The sequence below is a fragment of the Rattus rattus genome, chromosome 10 (genome assembly GCF_011064425.1).
Source record: "Rattus rattus isolate New Zealand chromosome 10, Rrattus_CSIRO_v1, whole genome shotgun sequence".
Lineage (NCBI taxonomy): Eukaryota > Metazoa > Chordata > Mammalia > Rodentia > Muridae > Rattus > Rattus rattus.
The window spans coordinates 84,835,677-84,851,338 of record NC_046163.1 but is presented as its reverse complement, the minus strand read 5'-3'; the positions used below and the strand labels follow the sequence as shown (position 1 = coordinate 84,851,338).

General features: G+C 41.8%; 1 pseudogene; it reads right to left on the bottom strand.

The window, feature by feature from the left end:
• Positions 1 to 373: 373 nt before the first annotated feature.
• LOC116910963 lies at positions 374 to 10,045 on the bottom strand (annotated as a pseudogene).
• Between the last annotated feature and the right edge of the window lie 5,617 nt (positions 10,046 to 15,662).

The following is a 15,662-nucleotide window of genomic DNA, read 5'->3' as shown; positions in this document are numbered from 1 at the left end:
CTGCTTATAAAGATAATACTAGCCCAAAATCATACATTGGTATATATTTTTACACACTGATATAAAATTACGGATATATTTGGTTACAACATACTCTGTATCAACTCTTTTTATAGTATTGAATCTATATAGTTCTTAAAAATGTAAAGTTAAATGCTAGTACATTTGAAAGCTGCTGTTACAAACTTTTTAGGATAATTAAAAAGTGAAGTTACTAGTCAGATAATCAATTCATGGTTATGTTAGATACTTGTCTAGTTTATTATAGGAATATGATCCTAAGGTTAAACAGATAGTAAATAGCAAGAAACAAATGACATATGTCTATTCATATATATACTAGATGGATAAATGGTCTTAAAATCCCCAGAAATTGACAAAAGATGGCATTTAGATATGTTTTATTATTAAAAGGTTTTTATGACAATGCATATTTTTTTCCTGGCAGCACTACATTCTTCCCCAGGAAAGATGCTGAGCATCAAAGACCTCTATGTGGAATTTGGATCAAATGCAGCAATCTAGTCAGTAGGCAGGAAACTGCCCTTGCTTCAACTGCTGCCAAAGCAGACAAACTCTCTCAACCAGACAAACAAGGCACAGGTAACCTTACTGCTAAGGTTTGCCAAAACATGGTAAGCATTTCTTCATATTTCACACTTCACAAAAAGAATCTGACAGATAATCTGAGTCAGAAGGCTGAAGATGATGCTCTAATGACACAGAAAATTTTGGGGGCTCAGTTCAAGCAGCCAATTTTTGCTATCATTTTTAGAGTTTTGGAAGCAGCTTGCATGTAGTTTCTGCATACTCAGGAAATTATTCCTTCTCAGGTCGCTGATGCAGTTGGTGACTAGATAGTCATAATTGCACAATGATTTGGGGATGAAAAGGCAAACCTTGGTAGAAAATGATTTAAGTACAGAGTCTCAACTCAACAAAATGGGATAAATAGTAGAGTACTATCTCGAAGTTTGCCAAATACAAGCGGACTGGATATTATGAATGTTATCTTACCTGATAGTTTTAATAATTGGTAATATTTTATATAGTTTATTGTTGTAAGATAAAAAGCCTTTTTTAGATTAGAAGGGGGAAATATAGAGAGAATCATTTAAATACCTCCGGTCAAAGAAGAGCAGACTGGAGAGTAGGATGAAAAAAGATATAGGTGGTAGAACAACCAGCAGAAAGAATTTCTAGAAGAGGCTCAGACATGGGAAGAGATTCACCCTGAACTCTGGGAAATGCAGTCACATGAATCTAAGGAGAGGTAACAAACAACATGTCAGGGCTTATAATAGAATAACTGTGATATTAGCCAAAAGAAACAAACCAAAGCATTTGGCATAGGAATTTATTCATATATAAGAAGTCTCAGAGTCATTAAAATGGGAATGCAGGCACTGGTAGAAAAGTCCATGGTTACAGAATAGTGCATTTTTCCTTGGTTTCTGTATTCTCTTTGGTATTCTGTCCTTTGCGGACAGGATTTCTAATGCCTGGCTTGAGCTTTGCTCCATTACAGTGTCTCTGAGCAGGTTGGTCACTGAACTTTTGGTAGCTATCTTGGTTTTGGTGGAGCAGGGAATCTCCACTTTACTGATTAATGTGGACTTCTTCTGAGCAGGAGGAATATTCCAGAATTGGATACAAGGGCCAGGTATGCACCAGGTGGTGAGATGGTAAGAAGGTTGTAGGGATGTTGAATGGGTCTTTGATAACCACATCTAGGAAGTGAGGTATTTGAGCTGATAAGTAGGCCACTCACCTGTTATTTTGACTAATGTGGCCTTAGAGTGGTTTGTCTTAAAAAGATTTGGGGAGTGCACATTAAGAGAAACACATTTATCTAACATGCAAATGCTGCAATTAGAATCAATAATTTTCACATATTTTAAATTATTTAAAATCAATGACAATGTACCATCTTATATTTTCCCTTTCTTATTTATAAAAAAGTTTATAATTTCCTCAAGTCTTTAGATTTATAGTCAATTATTTAAATACTTTTGATCATTTAAAGAGTTCTATGTTTCTTATTATCTCAATAAGAACATTACACATTAAGGTAATCTATTTATTCCCATTGATTATATATACCAACTTTAAGACCTTTAAAACACAGTTGTAGGTTCTAATAATTTGATCAATAAACTTGTATTTTAATTTTTTTATTAACTTTATTTTCTTTTTTACAGTCCAGTTGTAAACCCTCTCCTGGGTCACCCTCCCACAGTACTTTATCCCATTCCTCTCAGGTCTCCCCTGTCTTCTAGAGGATGACTCCTACCCCTTAGACCTGTCTACTCCCTAGGGCTTCAAGTCTTTCAGGATATACGTGTTTTCTAAGTCAGGAAGAACTTCTCTGCAGGAATCTCAATGCCCAGGTAACAATGAGCTCCAAAATCTCATCAAACCTGTGGACACCTTGGATTTTGCTGATGATCTTGATGTTCTTGCTCATCTTTCCCAGGACTTTCTTAAGCTCATGCCCATCAGCTGCCCTATGAATGAAAAATACAAACATCATGTCTACATCTTACTCCACCCCAAACTTTAGATCTTGGGTGTCCTTTTCTGACATAGCAAGCATGTCCACAGCAGCTCCGGGCAGGTTCTCACCCTTCTTGCTAAACAAGGAAACACCATTCTCTACCTCTGTCACCAGGTAGTCAGCACCTTTCCTTTACCTGTGGTGAAATGAGTCTTTGCTTCATGTAGATCTTGCTGCCCTCCTCTACCGAATTTCAAATGTTCTTATAGTCTAGCCATAGGATGTTCTAATCACGTTTTCCATATAGGTAGTTTCTAAGGTGATCTTCAGAATGGCTCCCATCTTCAGCTCCCCCTCTGCAGTACTGCTGCCCTTGATGAGTCCAGTCCAGATCTCAGGTACTTTTGTGTCCAGAGCCACTACAATGGGATGGTAGAGAATGGGAACAGATGCTTTCTGTGGCTACACAGTCATTCTTGATGATCTCGGCATGGTACTTGTGGGTTCATTAAGAAATTTAGCCAAGCCACATTCATTCCAGACTTAATCATCTATTTCAGGATCTCCACAGATAGGGAAGGTGGATCAACAGTACAAATGATCCCAGTGTTGCAGACCATGATGTGTGTGGAATCAATGTCCAGGAAGCACATGTGTTCCAGAAAGGTGTTAGCCATGGCTGCATATAGATGCTGGGTCTGAATGAAGGCAGTCCCTGCTTCTCTTTGGGCTTCAGCATGGGTCCTGAGGTCCTCAAGTATATTTCAGATACTGCTATGATACCTAAAGAAGACAGAAATCTGTAGATTCAGGACATCTTGTTGCTATGCAGAGTAAGTGTATGTATGTATGTATGTATGTATGTATGTATGTATGTATGTTTTCTATATAACTTTGATTTAAAAAGTATTGTCTGCCCAAATCCCATGGGAAAGAAGACCAAACATCCAGAAGTGTGGGCAATCCTGAGACTGCCACTTCTGCCCACCTTTGCCCACATCACTGGCCCAAGAGGGAACTGCATAGTGCCTCTGGACACAGGAATATAGGAACAGTCAGCTGCAGGAGCCCCACGATCCAGGTCTGTGCCAGGATATGAACTGAACTAGTCAAACAGTTCCTTGCACCCAAATCATGTGGAGGATTTATGGGAGAGCTAGACCCTCAGAAGTGCAAACAGTCCTTAGAAACCAGAGGAAACTACTCTCTGCCCACATTCCCGAATCAAGAGGAAAACACCTAGTGACATCGCTGTGCCCCATACACTGGGACCTAAGAGCAATAGGGACATGACCCTTCTAGTTACTGCCCTCACCAAGAGCTGAAAGTCAACCTCCAGGAGTGACTACACAACTGAAAGCAGAACACTCTGTTCCCATAACTGAACGGAAGAAAACAGGAAAACAGATTTATAAGAGTTCTGACACATGAGCCTACAGGAGGGTCAAGCCACCATCAGATACAGCATACAAGCTAACACCAGAGACAACCAGATGGTGGGAGGCAAGAACAGGAACCCAAGCAACAGCAACTATGACTACTTGGTATCATAAGAGCCCAGTTCTCCCACTAAAGCAAACACTGGATATCAAAACACACTGGAAAAACAAGATTTAGATTTAAAATCACATTTTATCATGATGATGGAGTACTTTAAGAATGTCATAAATAACTCCCTTAAGGAAATAAATGGCAACACAGGTAAACAAGTAGAAGCCCTTAAAGAGGAAACAAAAAACTCCTTAAAGAATTACAGAAAAACACAACCAAACAAGAGAAGGAAATGAATAAAACCATCAAGGAGTTAAAAATGGAAATAGAAACAATAAAGAAAGCACAAAGAGAGACAATACTGGAGATAGGAAACCTAGGAAGAGATCAGGAATCATACATATGAGCATCAGCAATAGAATACAAAAGATAGAAGAGAATCTCAGGAGCAGAATATACCATAGAAAACTTTGACACAACAGTCAGAGATAATGTAAAACAGAAAAAACTCCTAGCCCAAAACATACAGGAAACCCAGGACACAATGAGAGAATGAAACCTAAGGAAAATAAGTATAGAAGAGAGTGAAGACTCCCAACTTAAAGGGCCAGTAAATATCTTGAACAAATTATAGAAGAAAACGTCCCTAACCTAAAGAAACAGATGCCCATAAACATACAAGAAGTCTACAGAACTCCAAATAGATTAGACCAGAAAAGAAATTCCTGCTCTCACATAATAGTCAAAACACCAAATGCACAAAACAAAGAAAGAATATTAAAAGCAGTAAGGGAAAAATGTCAAGTAACATATTAAGGTAGACCTATAAGAAGTAGACCAGACTTCTCACCAGAGACTATGAAACCCAGAAGAACCTAGACAGATGTCATACAGACCCTAAAAGAATACAAATGCCAGCCCAGAGTACTATATCCAGCAAACTATCAATTAACATTGAGGGAGAAGCAAAGATATTATATGACAAAACGAAACTTACACAATATCCTTCTACAAATCCAGCCCTACAAAGACTAGTGGAAAAACCCAACACAAGGATTGAAAAGACACCCTAAAAAAAAGCAAGAAAGTAATCTTGCAACAAAACCAAAAGAAGAGAAGCACACAAACATTATTCCATCTCTAAATATGAAAATAAAAAGGAAGCAACAATCAAAAATTTTAATATCTCTCAATATCAGTGGACTCAATTCTCCAATAAGAAGACATAGATTAGCAAACTGGATACTGAAAGAGGACCCAGCATTTTGGTGCATACAGGAAACACACCTCAGAGACAAAGACAGACACTACATCAAAGTAAAGAGCTGGAAAAGCACTTTCCAATCAAATGGATAAAAAGGAGCAAGCTGGAGTAGCAATTCTAATATGGAATAAAATTGACTTTTGACCAAAAGTCATCAAAAAAGATGAGGAAGGACACTTTATATTCATCAAAGGAAAAATCCACCAAGATGCACTCTCAATCCTAAATAACTATGCTCCAAAGACGAGGGTGCCTACATTCATAAAAGAAACATTTCTAAAGTTCAAAGCATACATTGCACCTCACACAATAATAGTAGGAGTTTTCGTCACCACACTCTCATCAATGAACAGACCATGGAAACAGAAATTAAACAGAGTCATAGAGAAACTAACAAAAGTTATGAACCAAATAAACTTAATGCATATTTAAAGAACATTCCATCCTAAAACAAAGGGATATACCTTCTTCTCACCATCTCATTGTAGCTTGTCCAAAATTGACCATAAAATCAGTCACAAAACAGACCTCAGCAGATACAGCAAGATAGAAATAATCTCATGCACCCTATCAGACTATCACAGACTAAGGCTGGTTTTCAATAACAATAAAGATAGAACGCACACATATACATTGAAATTGAACAATGCTCTACTCAATGATAACCTGGTCAAGGAAGAAATAAAGAAATTAAAGACTTGTTAGAAATTAATGAAAATGAATGTACAATATATCCTAAATTATTGGACAAAATGAAAGCTTGCTAAGAGAAAAACCCATAGTTCTGAGTGCCTGCAGAAAGAAATGGGATAGAGCATATATCAGCAGCTTGACAGCATACCTAAAAGCTCTAGAACAAAAAGAAGCAAATATACCCAAGAGGGATAGAAGGCAGGAAATAATCAAACTCAGGGCTGAAATAAACCAAGTAGAAACAAAAAGGACTATACAAAGAATCAACAGAACCAAAAGCTGATTCTTTGAGAAAATCAATAAGATAGATAAACCCTTAGCCAGACTAATGAGAGGACACAGAGAGTCTGTCCAAATTAACAAAATCAGAAATGAAAAGGGACACACAACAACAGAATCAGAGGAAATTCAAAAACCATCAGATCCTACTACAGAAGCCTATATTCAACAATTCTTGAAAATCTGGAGGAAATGGACAATTTTCTAGAACAAATACCAGATACCAAAGTTATATCAGGAACAAATAAACCATCTAAACAATATGTAAACCATAACTCCTAAAGAAATAGAAGCAGTCATTAAAAGTCTCCCAACCAAAAAGGGTCCAGGACCAGATAGGTTTAGGGCAGAATTCTATCAGACGTTCATAGAAGACCTCATATCAATACAGTCCAAAGTATTCCACAAAATAGAAACAGGTGGAGCACTACCGCATTCCTTCTATGAAATCACAATTACTCTTAAACCTAAACCACACAAAGACCCAACAAAGAAAGAGAACTTCAGACCAATTGCCCTTTTGCAAAAGTATTCAATAAAATTCTTGCAAACGGAATCCAAGAACACACCAAAATGAGAATCCATCATGATCAAGTAGGCTTCATCTCAGGTATGTAGGACTGGTCCAATATATGGAAATACATGAATGTAATCCACTATATAAATAAACTCAAAGATAAAAAACACATACTCATTTCATTAGATGCTGGGAAAGCATTTGACAAAATTCAACCCCTCTTCATGGTAAAAGACTTGGAAAGAACAGGAATTCAAGGTTCATACAAAGACATAGTAAAAGCAATATACAGCAAAGCAGTAGCTAACATTCAACTAAATGGAGAGAAATTTGAAGTAATTCCACTAAAATCAGGGACTAGACAAGGGTGCACACTCTCTCTCTACTTATTCAATATAGTTCTGAAAGGCCTAGCCAGAGCAATCAGACAACAAAAGGAGACCCAAAGGATACAAATTGGAAAGGAAGAAGTCAAAATATCACTATTTGCAGATGATATGATAGTATACTTAAGTGACCCCAAAAGTTCAACTTGAGTACTAGTAAGGCTGACTAACAATTTCAGCAAAGTGCCTGGGTATAAAAATCACTCAAACAAATCAATAGCCTTCCTCTACTCAAAGGATAAACAGGCTGAAAAAGAAATTAGGGAAACAACACCATTCATAATAGTCCCAAATAATATAAAATACCTTGGTGTGATTTTAACCAAGCAAGTGAAAGGTCTGTATGAAAAGAATTTCAAGTCTCTGAAGAAAGAAATTGAAGATCTCACAAGAAGGAAAGATCTCCCATCCTCATGGATTGGCAGGATTAATATTGTGAAAATGGCCATTTGACCAAAAGCAATCTACAGATTTAGGGCAATCCCCATCAAAATTCCAATTCAATGCTTCATAGATTAGGAAAGAAAAATTTGCAAGTTCATTTGAAATAATAAAAAACCAAGGATAGCTAAAAATATCCTCAACAATTAAAGATCTTCTGGGGGAATCACCATCCCTGACCTCATGCAGTATTACAGGGCAACAGTGATTGTGAGGAGCTGTCCGAGGAGCTGTCCTCACAGATGTGAGGAGCTGTCCTTACATACTCCATTACAAGATGGCACCGGCATCCGGCAGAACGCACCTAGTAAAAAGGGCAACACGCAGGCACCTGGTAACTTCCCTACTCGAAGGGACACGTACGTTATGGTACGTCATCTGGCATAATTGGCAGTGACCAGTCAGAGAGTGACACGTCCTAGGCGAGGATAGTTTCCTATATAAGGGACGGTTATTCCTCACTCGGCGTCTCCGCATTGTAAGCTTATGCTCTCCTCTCAAGACGCAGTAAAGCTTTTTTCTGCAGAAGGATCCTGTGTGCGCTGCGTTCCTGCTGGCGAGACGAAGCGGGACATCTGGTGCCAAAAACCCGGGAAAGACCTCGCCATCGTCAGCACCTTCGGAGATCCCTTGGCGACAAGGAGGATTCAGAACTGCAAGTAGGTACGTTCGGAGAGGCAGCCCTCTCTTGGACTTTGGTCTGGGGTTGTCACCACCTTGGGAAGGATTTGTTGAGGCTATAGTATTTGTCCTGGGAGCCACCCTACTCTTTATGTTCTGTTTTCACCGTTTTCGCTGTTAAAAGGACGATCACAGCAGCTGAAGGCGCGTCTCAGTCTCTCGTATATAAGTGAGCTTCGCGCAGCTCCCTTTTACCCTCGATTTTGACTGTTGAGGAGCAAGGACGCGATAAGGCCGACATAGATAAGCGGCACCGTCCGGGGAGGCACGTGTAAGACTCCCATACATAAGAGAGCATCATGTCCGTCTCTACCCTTTCACCTCACGCCTTGTCAGACGGACGTAGATAAGCCGCCGGCATTCCTGGCCCATCATGGGATCCTCACAGTCTGTGGTCACGGCCTTGGAAACAGTGTTAAAGCAGAGGGACATCAAAATTGGAGGAGGAACACTTAAAAACTTTGTGAAGGAGGTGGAGAGGGTGGCGCCTTGGTTTGCCTGTTCAGGCTCGTTTATGATTGCCTCATGGAACAAACTTGGAAAAGACCTTGACAGAAAATTGGCTGAAGAGGATCTGCGCCTAGGGACCAAAGCTATATGGAAGCTGGTTAAGAATTGTTTAAAGGATGAAACGTGTAAGGCAGCAGTAATAGAAGGACAGGCCACTCTCGAGGTAGTCCGGGACACTCTGTCAGAAACCGAACGTAGTGAGAGGTTGGGCGCCCGCAAGAAAAAAGACGTCCTAAGAAAGAAAAAGGGCCCTCCCGGTAAGTCCGCAGACAAGGGAGCGTTGAAATTTTTCAGATTCCAGCACTTCCTCCCTACACATAAACCAGGAGGGGAGCCAGCCTATACCCTGTGAAAGAGCTAGAAGCGCTGAACCGCGACAGTTCTGAAAGCTCTGAAAATAAAACCTTAGACTCAGAGGAGGAGGCTGAGCTAGATGAGGAAGCAGCTAAATATGAGGAGGAAAGATATTACCCCGATGAATGTATGGGAAGTAATAGAAGCCTTCTAGCACGGCCGCCACGAACGGCGCCCCCTCCATATGAGACACGCTCAGGCGCCTTCTCACTAGTCCCCGAGAGGGTGAGAAGAAAGCTGAGTATGACATTTCCTATCATTGAGACTCCGGAGGAAGGACGGGTCCATGCCCCTGTTGAATATAATCAGATTAAGGAATTAGCGGAATCAGTTAGAAAGTATGGAGTCACGGCCAACTTTACTCTAACACAACTCGACAGGTTGGCCATGACAGCATTGACACCAGCTGATTTGCAGATGATTGCTAAGGCAGCCCTTGCCAGCATGGGCCAATACATGGAATGGAAAGTGCTCTGGTATGAGGCAGCCCAAACACAGGCCAGAGCGAATGCTACGGCCTTAATACCTGAGCAACAAGAATAGACTTTCGAACTCTTAACAGGACAGGGCCGCTTTGCAGCTGATCAGTCTGCTTACCACTGGGGCGCCTATGCTCAGGTCTCCAGCATGGCTATTAGAGCCTGGAAGGCACTGTCCAGGAGAGGAGGGATTGATAATCAACTTACAAAAATCGTTCAGGGACCCCAGGAAAATTTCTCAGATTTTGTAGCTAGAATGACAGAGGCTGCAGGACGAATCTTTGGTGATCCTGAACAAGCAGCACCACTAATAGAACAGCTCGTTTTCGAGCAAGCCACCCAGGAGTGCCGAACAGCCATAGCCCACCGAAGAAATAAAGGGCTACAGGATTGGCTTAGAGTTTGCAGGGAACTTGGAGGGCCCCTTACTAACTCAGGACTGGCGGCCGCCATTCTCCAGTTCCAGCGACGCCCCGTTAAAGGGACGGATAAAAGATCATGCTTTCAATGTGGGAAAACAGGCCATCTAAAAAGAGACTGCAGGATGACAAAAAGAGACAGGGGGTCTGCAACCCTCTGTGTCCGATGTGGCAAAGGCTACCATAGGGCTGACCAGTGCCGATCAGTGAGAGACATTAAAGGCAAACTACTCCCTCCTTTGGAGACTCGACCTAATGAGATGTCAAAAAACGGGCTGGTGGGCCCCCGGTCCCAGGGCCCTCAAAGATATGGGAACCGCTTTCACAGGGCCACGACCCCGGCAGAGGAGGTCCCCCAAGAGGCGACACAAAATTGGACCTGCGTGCCACCTCAGACTTCTTTCTAATGCCCCAGATGGGCATTCAACCAATTCCTGCTCAGACTGTGGGGCCTCTACCCCCGGGAACCATAGGCCTTGTCCTTGGGAGAGGATCTCTAGCCCTACAAGGACTGATAGTCCATCCAGGCCTTGTTGAAGCTCAGCACTCTCTTGATATTCAGATTCTTTGTTCAAGTCCCGATGGGGTTTTTTCCATAAGTAAAGGAGATAGAATAGCACAGTTATTACTCCTTCCGTGCTCCCAGGCCACGATACAGGATACCAAGGGACCCATGGGATCCACTGGTCATGATTTGGCATATTTGGTGGTTCACCTTAACAACCGCCCAAAATTGAGCTTAGAAATTAATGGAAAGAAATTCGAAGGCATACTGGATACTGGGGCTGATAAAAGTATAATTTCCTCAAAATGGTGGCCTCAATCATGGCCTACCACAAAATCTTCTCACTCACTACAAGGATTAGGCTACCAGTCATGCCCTATGATCAGCTCTGCCACTCTAACTTGGACAACTGCCGATGGCCGACAGGGACAATTTATTCCTTATGTACTTCCCCTGCCTGTTAATCTTTGGGGGAGGGATGGGACTGACCATGGGACTGACCTTATCTAATGAATACGCCCCCACAAGTGGCCCACATGATGTCAAGGATGGGCTATAAGGAAGGGAAAGGCCTAGGGCGACTAGAACAGGGTTGTCTCACGCCCATTGAACCGATTGCCAACCCCCATAAACAAGGCCTGGGTTTTTCCTAGGCGCCATTGGGGTAGCACGACCCATACCATGGAGGACGGAGGACACAGTGTGGGTTCCCCAATGGCCATTAACCTCTGAGAAATTACAGGCAGCTACAGGACTGGTGGATGAACAATTAAGATTGGGACATTTGGAGCCCTCCACCTCTCCTTGGAACACCCCAATTTTTGTAATAAGGAAAAAATCAGGAAAATGGCAACTACTCCATGACTTGAGGGCCATTAACGATCAGATGGAATCCCTTGGGCCCATTCAGCGGGGCCTTCCTATACTCTCGGCCCTACAAAAAGATTGGAATTTGGTAATAATAGATATCAAGGATTGTTTTTTCTCTATTCTGCTTTACCCCCCAGATAGGCCCAGGTTTGCTTTTACTGTCCCATCAATTAATCATACTGAACCTGATAAAAGATACCAGTGGAAGGTCCTACCTCAGGGCATGGCCAACAGCCCTACGATGTGTCAGTTATATGTTCAGTAAGCCCTCAAACCAGTCAGGGATACCTATCCAAATTTACTGCTAATCCATTACATGGATGATATATTGATGTGTCATAAAGACTTAGAATTACTCAAACAAGCCTATTCCTTATTACAAAAAACCCTTAAACAATGGGACATACATATTGCTACAGAAAAGGTCCAAATTGCTGACACAGGTCATTTTCTAGGATCCATTATTTTTCCTGATAAGATTATACCACAGAAACTGGAAATCCGCAGAGACCACCTCCATACTCTTAATGACTTTCAGAAGCTCTTGGGAGATATCAACTGGTTGAGACCATTTTGAAAATCCCTTCCATGAATTAAAACCTTTGTTGGAAATATTGGAAGGGACGGCCACATCACCTCCCCTCGTGGTGCTAACTCCCGCTGCAACCAAGGCCTTACTAAAAGTAGAAGATGCCATAAAACAGGCCCAATTGCAACGCATTGATTGGTCTCTACCTTTTTCACTCTGTGTACTAGATACCAAGGATTTACCCACTGCAGTTTTATGGCAACAAGGCCCACTGTTATGGATCCATCCACATGCTTCCCCTGTGAAGATTATTGATTGGTATCCAGCCGCAGTAGCACATCTGGCTATTAAGGGCCTAAAAGCTGCCATCTGTCATTTTGGGACTCCACCCCAATCCTTGATTATCCCATATACATCCTACCAGGTCCAAACTCTAGCCGCTACCTCTGATGATTGGGCAGTGCTGCTCACATCCTTTACAGGGAAGATAGATAATCATTATCCTAAACACCCCCTATTGTGTTTTGCAAGATCACAACCTATTGTTTTCCCTTGCGTCACATCCCACAGACCATTAAAGGAGGGGATAACGGTGTATACGGATGGGTCAAAAACAGGGGTGGGAGCATATGTGGTAAACTCCCAAGTATTCTCACGACAATATTTTGAAACCTCACCCCAAGTGGTAGAATGCCTAGTGGTCATGGAGGTCATTGAAAAATTCCAGGTTCCTCTAAATGTTTTGTTTTAGATTCCTCCTATGTGGTTAATGCTGTTAGTATTCTTGAAACCGCCGGTATAATTAAAACCACTAGTAAGGTGGCAGATATTTTCCGAAAAATCCAAATTATCCTATTAATTAGAAGATTCCCTGTATACATTACTCATATCTGGGCCCATTCTGGACTCCTGGCCCAATGAGTTCAGAGAATGATTTGGCTGACAAAGCCACAAAAATGATAGCTGTGGCCCTGGCCTCTCCTTTAGAGGCCGCTAAAGCCTTTCATGGCAATTTCCATGTCACCTCAGAAACTTTACGCAGCCGCTTCTCTATAACTAGAAAAGAGGCACGTGATATAGTCACCCAATGCCAACAGTGCTGCCAGTTCCTCCCAGTTCCTCACATCGGGGTCAACCCGAGAGGAATACAGCCATTGCAAATCTGGCAAATGGATGTGACTCATAATTCTACTTTTGGAAAATTACAGTATGTGCATGTATCTATAGACACATGTTCTGGCATTCTACATGCCACCCCACATACAGGAGAAAAAACAATACATGTCATTCAGCACTGCCTTGAAGCATGGAGTCCTTGGGGAAAGCCAAAATGTGTAAAAACTGACAATGGCCCCGCCTACACATCTCAAAAATTCCGTCAGTTTTGTGCTCAGATGCAGGTTACCCACCTGACGGGCCTGCCCTACAACCCTCAAGGACAGGGAATCATAGAGCGTGCTCATCGGACGCTCAAATCATATTAATAAAACAAAGAAGGGGAATTATGATAGAACTCCCCTAACACCCCGAGTGGCTACTGCTCTGGCCCCTTTTTTTACCTTAAATTTTTTAAATCTTGATGAAGCTGGACAAACAGCGGCTGAGCGACATTGCTCAGAGCCCAAGAGGACAAAAGAATTAGTCAAATGAAAGGATGTATTAACAAATGAATGGAAAGGCCCGGATCCTGTTTTAATAAGATCCAGGGGAGCTGTCTGTGTTTTTCCACAGGACAATGAAAATCCCATATGGATCCCAGGACGACTTACTCGGAGCATCATAGCAAGTGATCAAGAAGGGACTGGGACTCCTGCACCTCGTCACTCTTCTTCCATGGATGCCAGCAATGGTGCAGGGCGAGCTACGATGGGGAATAATGTCAACCTTTCCACTCCCGATGACGGTGATGTACCACTAACAGGAATTTAGGGTTGGCCTATTTACCTAAGGATCCACAGGTTGAACGACTAAAAGAAAATAGGACTATTCCCCTTAAGGGCAGCCTTTGTTTTGGCATATTCAACAAAAACATCTTTTGATCTCCCTTGCATTGTGTTATGTAATCAATCTTCTGCTTGGTTAAGGGAGGCCACATGGGGAACTGGTGAGGAGGACATTGTGGCTAATGCCACAGTTCTCTGGAGCTGTCCGAGGAGCTGTCCTCACATATGTGAGGAGCTGTCCTTACATACTCCATTACAAAATGGCACCGGCATCCGGCAGAACGCACCTAGTAAAAAGGGCAATACGCAGGCGCCTGGTAACTTCCCTACTCGAAGGGACACGTACGTTATGGTACGTCATCTGGCATAATTGGCAGCGACCAGTCAGAGAGTGACACGTCCAAGGCGAGGATAGTTTTCTATATAAGGGACGGTTATTCCTCACTCGGCGTCTCCACATTGTAAGCTTATGCTCTCCCTCTCAAGACGCATTAAAGCTTTTCTGCAGTAGGATCCTGTGTGTGCCGCGTCGTTCCTGCTGGCGAGACGTAGCGCGGGACATGATTAAAAATTGTATGGTATTGATGCAGAGATAGGCACATAGATCATTGGAATAGAATTGAAGATCCAGAAATGAATCCACACAATTATGGTCACTTGATTTTTGATAAAGCAGTCAAAACGATCTAAAGGAAAAAGCATTTTCAAAAAATGGTGCTGGTTCAATTGGAATTCATCATGTAGAAGAATGCAAATTGGCCCGTTCTTACCATCCTATATAAGGCTTAAGTTCAAGTGAACCAAGGACCTCTACATCAAACCAGATACACTCAAACAAATAGAAGAAAAAGTGGGGAAGAATCTTGAACACATGGGCACTGGAGAAAATTTCCTGAACAAAACACCAATGGCTTATGATCTAAGATCAAGAATCAACAAATGGGATCTCATAAAACTGCAAAGCTTCTGTAAGGCAAAGGACACTGTCATTAGTGCAAAATGGTAACCAAGAGATTGGTAAAAGATATATATGAATTCTATATCCAATAAAGGGCTAATATCCAAAATATACAAAGAACTCAAGAAGTTAGACTCCAGAGAGCCAGATAACCCTATTAAAAGCGGGGTACAGGGCTAAACAAAGAATTCCCAGTTGAGGAAAATCGAATGGCTGAGAAGCACCTAAAGAATGTTAACTATCCTTAGTCATAAGGGAAATGCAAATGAAAACAACCCTGAAATTGCACCTCACACCAGTCAGAAGGGCCAAGAGCAAAAGCTCAGGCAACAGCAGATGCTGGAGAGGATGTGGAGAAAGAGGAACATTCCCCCACTGTTGGTGGGATTGCAAACTGGTACAATCATTCTGGAAATCAGTCTGGAGGTTTCTCCGAAAATTGGACATTGCACTACCTGAGGACCCAACTATACCTGTCTTGGGGCATATACCCAAAAGATACTCCAACATACAACATCCTATTTTGTTCATAGGAGCCTTATTTATAATAGCCTGATACTGGAAAGAATCCAGGTGCCCTTCAACAGAGGAATGGATAGAGATAATGTGGTACATCTACACAATGGAGAACTACTCAGCTATCAAAAACATCAACTTCATGAAATTCTTAGGCAAATGGATGGAACTAGAAAATATCATCCTGAGTGTGGTAACCCAATCATATAAAAACACACGTGGTATGCGCTCATTGATAAGTGGATATTAGCTCAAATGCTCGAATTACCCAAGATGCAATGCACGGACCACATGAAACTCAAGAAGGTTGACCAAAATGCAAATTCTTCA